The 7,396-nt window shown below is 40.7% G+C and overlaps 1 long non-coding RNA gene across 1 annotated transcript; it reads right to left on the bottom strand.

The window, feature by feature from the left end:
* Nucleotides 1-1,153: 1,153 nt before the first annotated feature.
* Nucleotides 1,154-6,302, bottom strand: LOC141087829 (uncharacterized). Its single transcript, XR_012231734.1, has 5 exons — nt 6,194-6,302; nt 5,904-5,960; nt 4,150-4,171; nt 3,359-3,377; nt 1,154-1,260 (listed from the first exon to the last, which is right to left on the bottom strand). It is a non-coding gene; the product is annotated as an uncharacterized lncRNA (long non-coding RNA).
* Nucleotides 6,303-7,396: the final 1,094 nt, after the last annotated feature.

The raw sequence follows: 7,396 nt of genomic DNA, 5'->3' as shown, positions 1-7,396 counted from the left end.
ATAATAGGCACTAACTGACAAGTGATAATGTGCAGATGCTGGAGGCACCGCCTTTTTGATGAAGTAACTTTTTTTTTTTCAAATACACACATTAGTATATTCATTATGCAATCTAGGGGGCAGGTCAGAGAGGGATCAGTGACCTGTCAGCAGTCTGCATTATGAATACCTATCAGAGCACCACAAACACCAACCCCGTCTTAGAGCAGAAGCATATCATAAACACAAAACTAAAAATAAGGATTAAAAAAGTACAAGACGGATTTCATCAACCAAGGTATAATTTTATTAAGTGTAACAGCACCAACCTGACAGTGTGTGTAGGTTACTCAGCACAATTCTGCTGACAGGTTCCCTTTAAAGCATTCTCTCTCTCTCTCTCATTATTCTGACATTTGGCAAATATTAATAATTATGGTAATTCTAATTGACCTAAAATAGGAAAAGTCTATTCTGATTTCATGTTAGATATTGAGAAAAACATGTATATGTGCCTTTGTATATAGTGTATGTAAACTTCTGGTTTCAACTGTATACTCATTTATTTATATGTAATAATTGAGCTGTCAATATATACATACATAATAAGGTGTATATATATATATCTCTCTCTATATATGTATATATACTGTGTGTGTGTGTGTATGTGTATATATATATATATATATATATATATACACTCATATTATGTATATCTATATATATATGTGTGTGTATATACATCTATCGTCACGGCGCATGTGTAGATTGCCGATGAAGAATGTGAAAGCGCATGTAAGAAACATACTGCGCAAGCGCAGCTCCACTCTCTGACCCGGTGGGGGTCCGACTACCATTCGTCCTCCCACAGATCCTGAGAGTGGAGAGCCCACAGTGCAGGTCAGTGCCGCATCCTCTCTATTATTCCAGGTACCACAGTGCTCTCAGCCATGTCTGTATTGGGGGCAGCACTGCCTCAGTCACCTACATGGAGCGGTGGTTAGCCCCCTGTAAACTAGGGGGTTTTAATTGAATCTTGCTGGTCACTATTGTTCTACCCAGTCAAGTTCTGATAGTTTCCCTGTAACTTAGTGTAAAGTGTAACTAAGCCCCCAGTAAGTCACAGTCCACAGTGGGAGGCAGTAATATATCACTGTGCAATCTGTGAGGTTTGCTGTTATTAGCTCAATAAATCTCAGCACTTACAGAGTCAGATGAATTATCTCCATCTCCATGATCTCCGTGCTAGCCTCTTCTTCCGGCCACTGTATGGTCTGCTCCCTATGGTACATGGAACATATATATCTCATATAGAAAGGTACAAATACCATTAATTGTTAGGATGTTCAATACCATTAGTGATCATGACAAATGTGGCTTCATTCTTCCCCTCCTCCCTCCATTCTAGGTACTTTCTTTACCAACATTTTACATTGACTACATTCCAGAGATACAAAAAATCTGTCAGCAGGTTTCTGCTGTTTAATCTGAGAACAGCATTGTGTAGGGGCAAAGATCATGATTCCAGCAAGTTGTCACTTACTGGGCTGCTTGCTGTAGTTTCAATAAAATTATTGTTTTATTAGCAGGATATTATCATTAGAGGACTAGTTGCCTCATGCCATGTAGTCCTCCTGCTCTGTATAACTCCGTCCCCACCGTTGATTAGCAGCTTTCTGGCAAAGTATAATTTACCTAGAAAGCTGTCAATCAGTAGTGTGGGAGGGGTTATACAGGGCTCATCATTCAGAGCACTGTTAGATCTGTACCAGAGAAAACAGGGATTTTAATAAAACTGCACCAAGAAACCCAGTAAGTTCCACATTGCTGGAATCATTTTCTCTGTCCCTACATCATACCGTTTTCAGATTATGTAGCAAAAACTTGGTTTCAGATTCCCTTTAAAGAGAATTTGTCACCAGGATTTTGCCTCCTAATCTGAGAGTAGCATAACTTAGAGCTGGAAACCTTGCTTCCAGGGATGTGTCACTTGTTGGGTTGTTTGCTGTAACATAAACAGGAGAAAATCCATCTCAATGAACTTGTGAACAAACTTCTTCCTTTATTCACCAAAAGTGCTCAAGAGAGGATAAAATAGAATCAGCGACGCAAGTTACATGATATGTGACATCGACACGTCTCTGGTGAATGCGCATCCATAATCATGGAGCTGTTTGCTGTAGCTTTGATAAAATCACGCTTTTATCAGCAGAAGATTATCTCTAGAGGACTAGTAAACCTGCTGCCATGTAGTCCTCCTTATTTATGAGCTCTGCACCCACCCCTGATTGGCAGTCTTTTGCCTATGCACAGTGTACATTGAGCTGCCAATCAGTGGTGTGGGCGGAGTTATACAGGGCTCAACATTCAGAGCACTGCTAGATCTGCAGCAGATAAAATAATTTTATCAAAATTGTAAGCAGCCCAGTAATGAGAAACATTGCTGAAATTGTTGCTTTTAGATGCGGCAGCAAAAACCTGGTGATAGATTCTCTTGAAATCCTCAAATTCTGTCTGGCAGCAGCTGCCAATAGAGGATGTTTCTGTATGGGGATACCTAGAGGACTAGAAGATTATTGGCAGAAAAAGATCCCATGGCCTTTCTTGTCTTTATTATTTCCCTTTTTAAATTTACAATAGATGATTATTCCAAACATAATGAATTTAATTTAGTGGTGATTTTCTAACTATACACTGTTCATTGGGAAAACTGTCAGATGAGCTCTGAATACAGATCCCTAGAGAAGGTATATGTCCTTCCTTTCTAAGAAGCCATACTACCATAATGGCTCCTGTGTTTTCTCCTCCTACCATTGAACAAGTGAAATAATAATCCCTGTGTTGTGGCATCTTTGTGCTGTAAGATACGATCCATGAGCGGTGCCCAATACATGGCGGCTCTCTGTGTAGACAGATATTGTGTGCAGACAGGATCTACAGGGTAACGTCCCTCCCAGAATATAATGACTCAGTCATCAGAGATAAGGAGACAGCGCCATCATTATGGAATCCAGAAGGTTGGTTTATATTAGAGCGTTACATTTTTATCACTTACAAAATTGTGATCTTTTCTATATATTTTATCTTCAGTGTTGTAATTTTGTAGAATCCTGTGAAGTCCATGCTATAGTACAAGGAAATACATCCATGCATAGATTAGGTAAGGGTTAACTAGAAGGTATGGTAACACTAGTAATTGATGGGAACTGTTAAAATAGATGTTCCCACTTATTTATCCCCAATCCACAGTATAGAGAATAAGCTGCTGTTTGCTGGGGGTCTGTCCACCAGACCCTCCAGCCCTGATATGCCCCTGTAGGATGGAGCCGAGGTGGCGCATGCGCCCCACGCACTGTACAATGATGAGAAAGACTCTTACCTGCGATTTACACCTTCAGCTGAAAAAGAAACAACAGTTTACAATTAGATTTATTGAAGTATTTAATAACAGTTGCAGCGGACGACTTATTTTTGGGTCGTATTCACACGTCTTTGTTTCTCTCATCTACACAAACCCAAACTAATTTTCATCAGTGCGCTGCTTCCGATTTTCATCTAGTTTTAGTCCATGTGTCCATTTTTTTACCATCAGTATCTCATCCTTTTCTATTGTATGCAAAAAGAAAACCAAAACCTGATGGAAGTTTCCCAAGTTTCTCCTAGTAGTCAGTCAGTGGGTGAGTGTGATCCACAATTCGCCCCACAGCTGACATGTTACCAGCTCCATAGATGATAAGGGCCAGTGAGAATGCTGACAGCACCCCTGGTACATAGACACACATGTGACTGAGCCCTTCCTTTACAACATGATTGTACAGAGACTTCCTTACACAATATCGGATCTGATCTGGCATCCAGGTTTCGGCTATACAGTCCCTACTGGAGTTCAGGGGCGTTACATCAATAGCGGGGGGCCACACGACCCGTGAGTCCTGGGGAGTGTTGGCTTTCTTTCCCCATCAACCCAACCATCATCATAAATTTACCATCAGCTTCTTGTTCCACCATTCAGCCTGAGACTCGGCTCAGCAGGCGCCATAGGCAGGCAGCAATAGATCGCGCCTGCTGTAGAAAACCTCAGCCCCACACTGCACAGACCGGAGCAGGGCACTGGGGGACACGGCCAGGCATAAATGCTATAAATGCATGTGAGAAGAATGTGATACTTACATGTGATGTCAATCACTGCAGGCTGTAAAAGTAAAACAGAGAAGTGTAAAAAGTCTATGAAATATTTCATCTTCTTACATTGTCCTGTACATCACATACTCATAGGCTTCCATTACACCCATTACACTAGACAATGAATGTGACATTATCACACAAGATAGACTGCGCTAGTATTAATAAATCTATGAGCAGAGCGCCAGTCCGTGCCCCATGCAGCATTCATACAGTCCATAAACAGCACGCCTGCTATGTGACCCGGCATCGGCTGACAACTATAAGATATGTGGAATATGTTTATACATTAGTTGTGTATTAGGAATCTCTGGAGCTGCGTCCATTCTGTACATATTTATTTGGGTTTAAAAATGGGGGTAAACTGGCATCGCTGCGTTACTACATCTGCCGTAATGTAACAAAGAGTTGTGTGTGTTTCATGGCACTGCAGCCTTGCAGCGCTGGGGTCCTGGGTTCAAATCCCACCAAGGACAACATCTGCAAGGAGTTTGTATGTTCTCCCCATACTGATAGGGAAAGTAGATTGTGTGCTCCATTGGGGACAGCGATGATAATGCATGCAAAGCACTGCACAATATGCTAGCGCTATATGTAAGTAAACGTTATTATTATTATGCTACAAAGATTTAACTCTTTAAAAGAGTTGTGCACTACTTAGACAATTCCTTCTTGAACTAAATGTTTGGTCCCAATAAAATAATAAAGCTTAGACTCCCCTCCCATGCTAGTGCTGTTCCAGCAGTGTCAGCACTTGCGGTCCCCAGAGCTCTGGTGCCGTGTTGTGACACGTGGTGCTCGGCGCCCAATCAGTGCTGGCATCATTGTCCCCACCTTCGCACAGATTGAACATGAAGAGGAAGTCCGGGCTGCAGCTGATCTCAGTCTTCCTTCCAGCCCTGAGAACCCCTCTATACTTGATACCCAGCCTTGCTGAAGCTGACAGCTGAGCGCTGGGGCCCCAAGCTGTCAGTTTTGCCTGGCAGGTTATCAAAAATACAGGGGAACCCACACATTTGTTTTTTTAATTATTTATTTAGAGAGCATGAGTCATCACCTGCTCTCAATGTTATTAGCAGCAGCTGGCGCTGGTTGATGGGAGCAGATGTCTCATCAGCTGACACCAGTGACTGGAGGTAAACTTTGTACTGCCGATCTCAGCGGTGGGTTCACGCTGTCATTTGTAGTGGTAGTGCATGGCAGACACTGGATATTCGGGCTCCCCATTCAAGTGAATGGGGTCCGGGTTTTTTAACAGTTCGGCCGAACCCGCTGGACCCAAACAACCAGGGGTCCACTCATCTCTACCCATGAAAGAAAAAAGTTTTTAAAAATGTAAAAAGATAAAAATTCAAATCAACCCCCTTTCCTCCAGTTAATATTAAAGAAAGGGAAAAATAAAAGAAAACGACATATTTGGTATCAATCTGTTCAGAAAAGTCTTACCTATGAAAATATAAAATTAACTGACCTAATCTGTAGAAAGTGTAAAGCATAAAAAAGAATCAAAATGCCAACGTTGCAGGTTTTTGGTTGCTACAACTCCACAAAAAAATACATAACAGCAATCAAATAATTATAACTACCTCAAAATATTATTAATACATTAGGATACCATACAAAAAAAGAAAGTGTATAAAGAACGGACATCAGACAACAGAAATTCATTATTACATACACGTATAGAGACATCATTACTATCACTATTCTGAATTCCACGGCTTTTCTTATTTGGAACTTACATAGATCGGTCTCTCGTTTGTGCTGAACATTCTTCTCCTGGAACCAATCGCACAATCCTGAATAGGACAAATAGAGGTTTCCATATAAATAGCCTAATCTCAAATGCCAACTTTATCAACAGTAAATATTACTGTAACTAATTAACAAATATAAGGTTTTCTTTCTAAAAATGTATGGGACATGAGAATTGGGAAATAGGGGAAGCTTATCACAAGAAATCAGAAATTTGTATAGCTAGGAAATGGGGAATAATAAGGGCAGGGCAGGAGCATCAGACGCGCATACTCACTCTCATCCACAACTGCAACCCTCAAAGGAATTCCAGTAGAGCGGTTGGCAATAGCGCCGATCCTGTGATGTCACAACATTCTAGAATGGCTGCAGGAGACAATCAGATCCAGTATAATCCTGTATAATACAGCATTGGAGGATTTATAAATATACGTAAATAATGTGATACAGCAAATTATAGAAAACAGCACCCCTGCGCCCCCCCACTCCACACACACATGAACACATGTATAAAGAAGAGTATAGTCCAATTTTTTTCTTATATTGTTATTATACATATGGACATAAGTGTAGAGATACAGAATTTTATAACATGTTACTCTAAATTCATAGGCATTAATGTGGCATTTGTCTTTTTCTCCAAGATTTTGGAGGTGTCTGTGGGGATTTTTGCCCCTTCAATCAGGATCGCATTTGTGACAGTAGACATTGATGCTGGATGGGTGGTCCAGGCTAGCAATCTCCATTCTTGTTCATCCCAAATGTGTTGGTTGGGGTTGAAGTCAGGGCTCTGTCCGCCCTTAGCGGCTGCAGGTCCCTCACTGCTCCTTTGCATGGTGCTGCTCCTCTATCCTGGAAATATTCACTGCACACTCAATTCAGTTCAAGCAAAATGGATGATTTGTATTTATTTCCATAGGTATAAGTCATGTATTCATGTATTGATTCAATGAATCTTTCTCAAATATGTCACAGGGTATTCCAGAGCCACGGTTATACAGGTGGTCCTGTAAGGACACTGTGCAGCGTCATATGTTATAGCACACCACATACTATTTGTACACACACACACAAGCCACATACTATATACACACACCATATACTAGATACACACACCACATACTATATACACACATACAAGCCACATATAACATACACACAACATACTATATACACACAACATACCATATATACACACACAAGCCACACATTATATACTCACACCATACTATATACACACACCACATACTATATACACACAAGCCACATACTATACACACACCATATACTAGATACACACACCACTTACTATATACACACATACAAGCCACATATAACATACACACAACATACTATATACACACAACATACCATATATACACACACAAGCCACACATTATATACTCACACCATTCTATATACACACACCACATACTATATACACACCATATACTAGATACACACCACATATTATACACAC

The sequence above is a fragment of the Dendrobates tinctorius genome, unplaced genomic scaffold (assembly GCF_039654945.1).
Source record: "Dendrobates tinctorius isolate UK_male_01 unplaced genomic scaffold, ASM3965494v1 ptg000035l, whole genome shotgun sequence".
Classification (NCBI taxonomy): Eukaryota; Metazoa; Chordata; class Amphibia; order Anura; family Dendrobatidae; genus Dendrobates; species Dendrobates tinctorius.
Note: the sequence above shows the minus strand (reverse complement) of the source record. Positions and strands in the feature narration are given on the sequence as shown.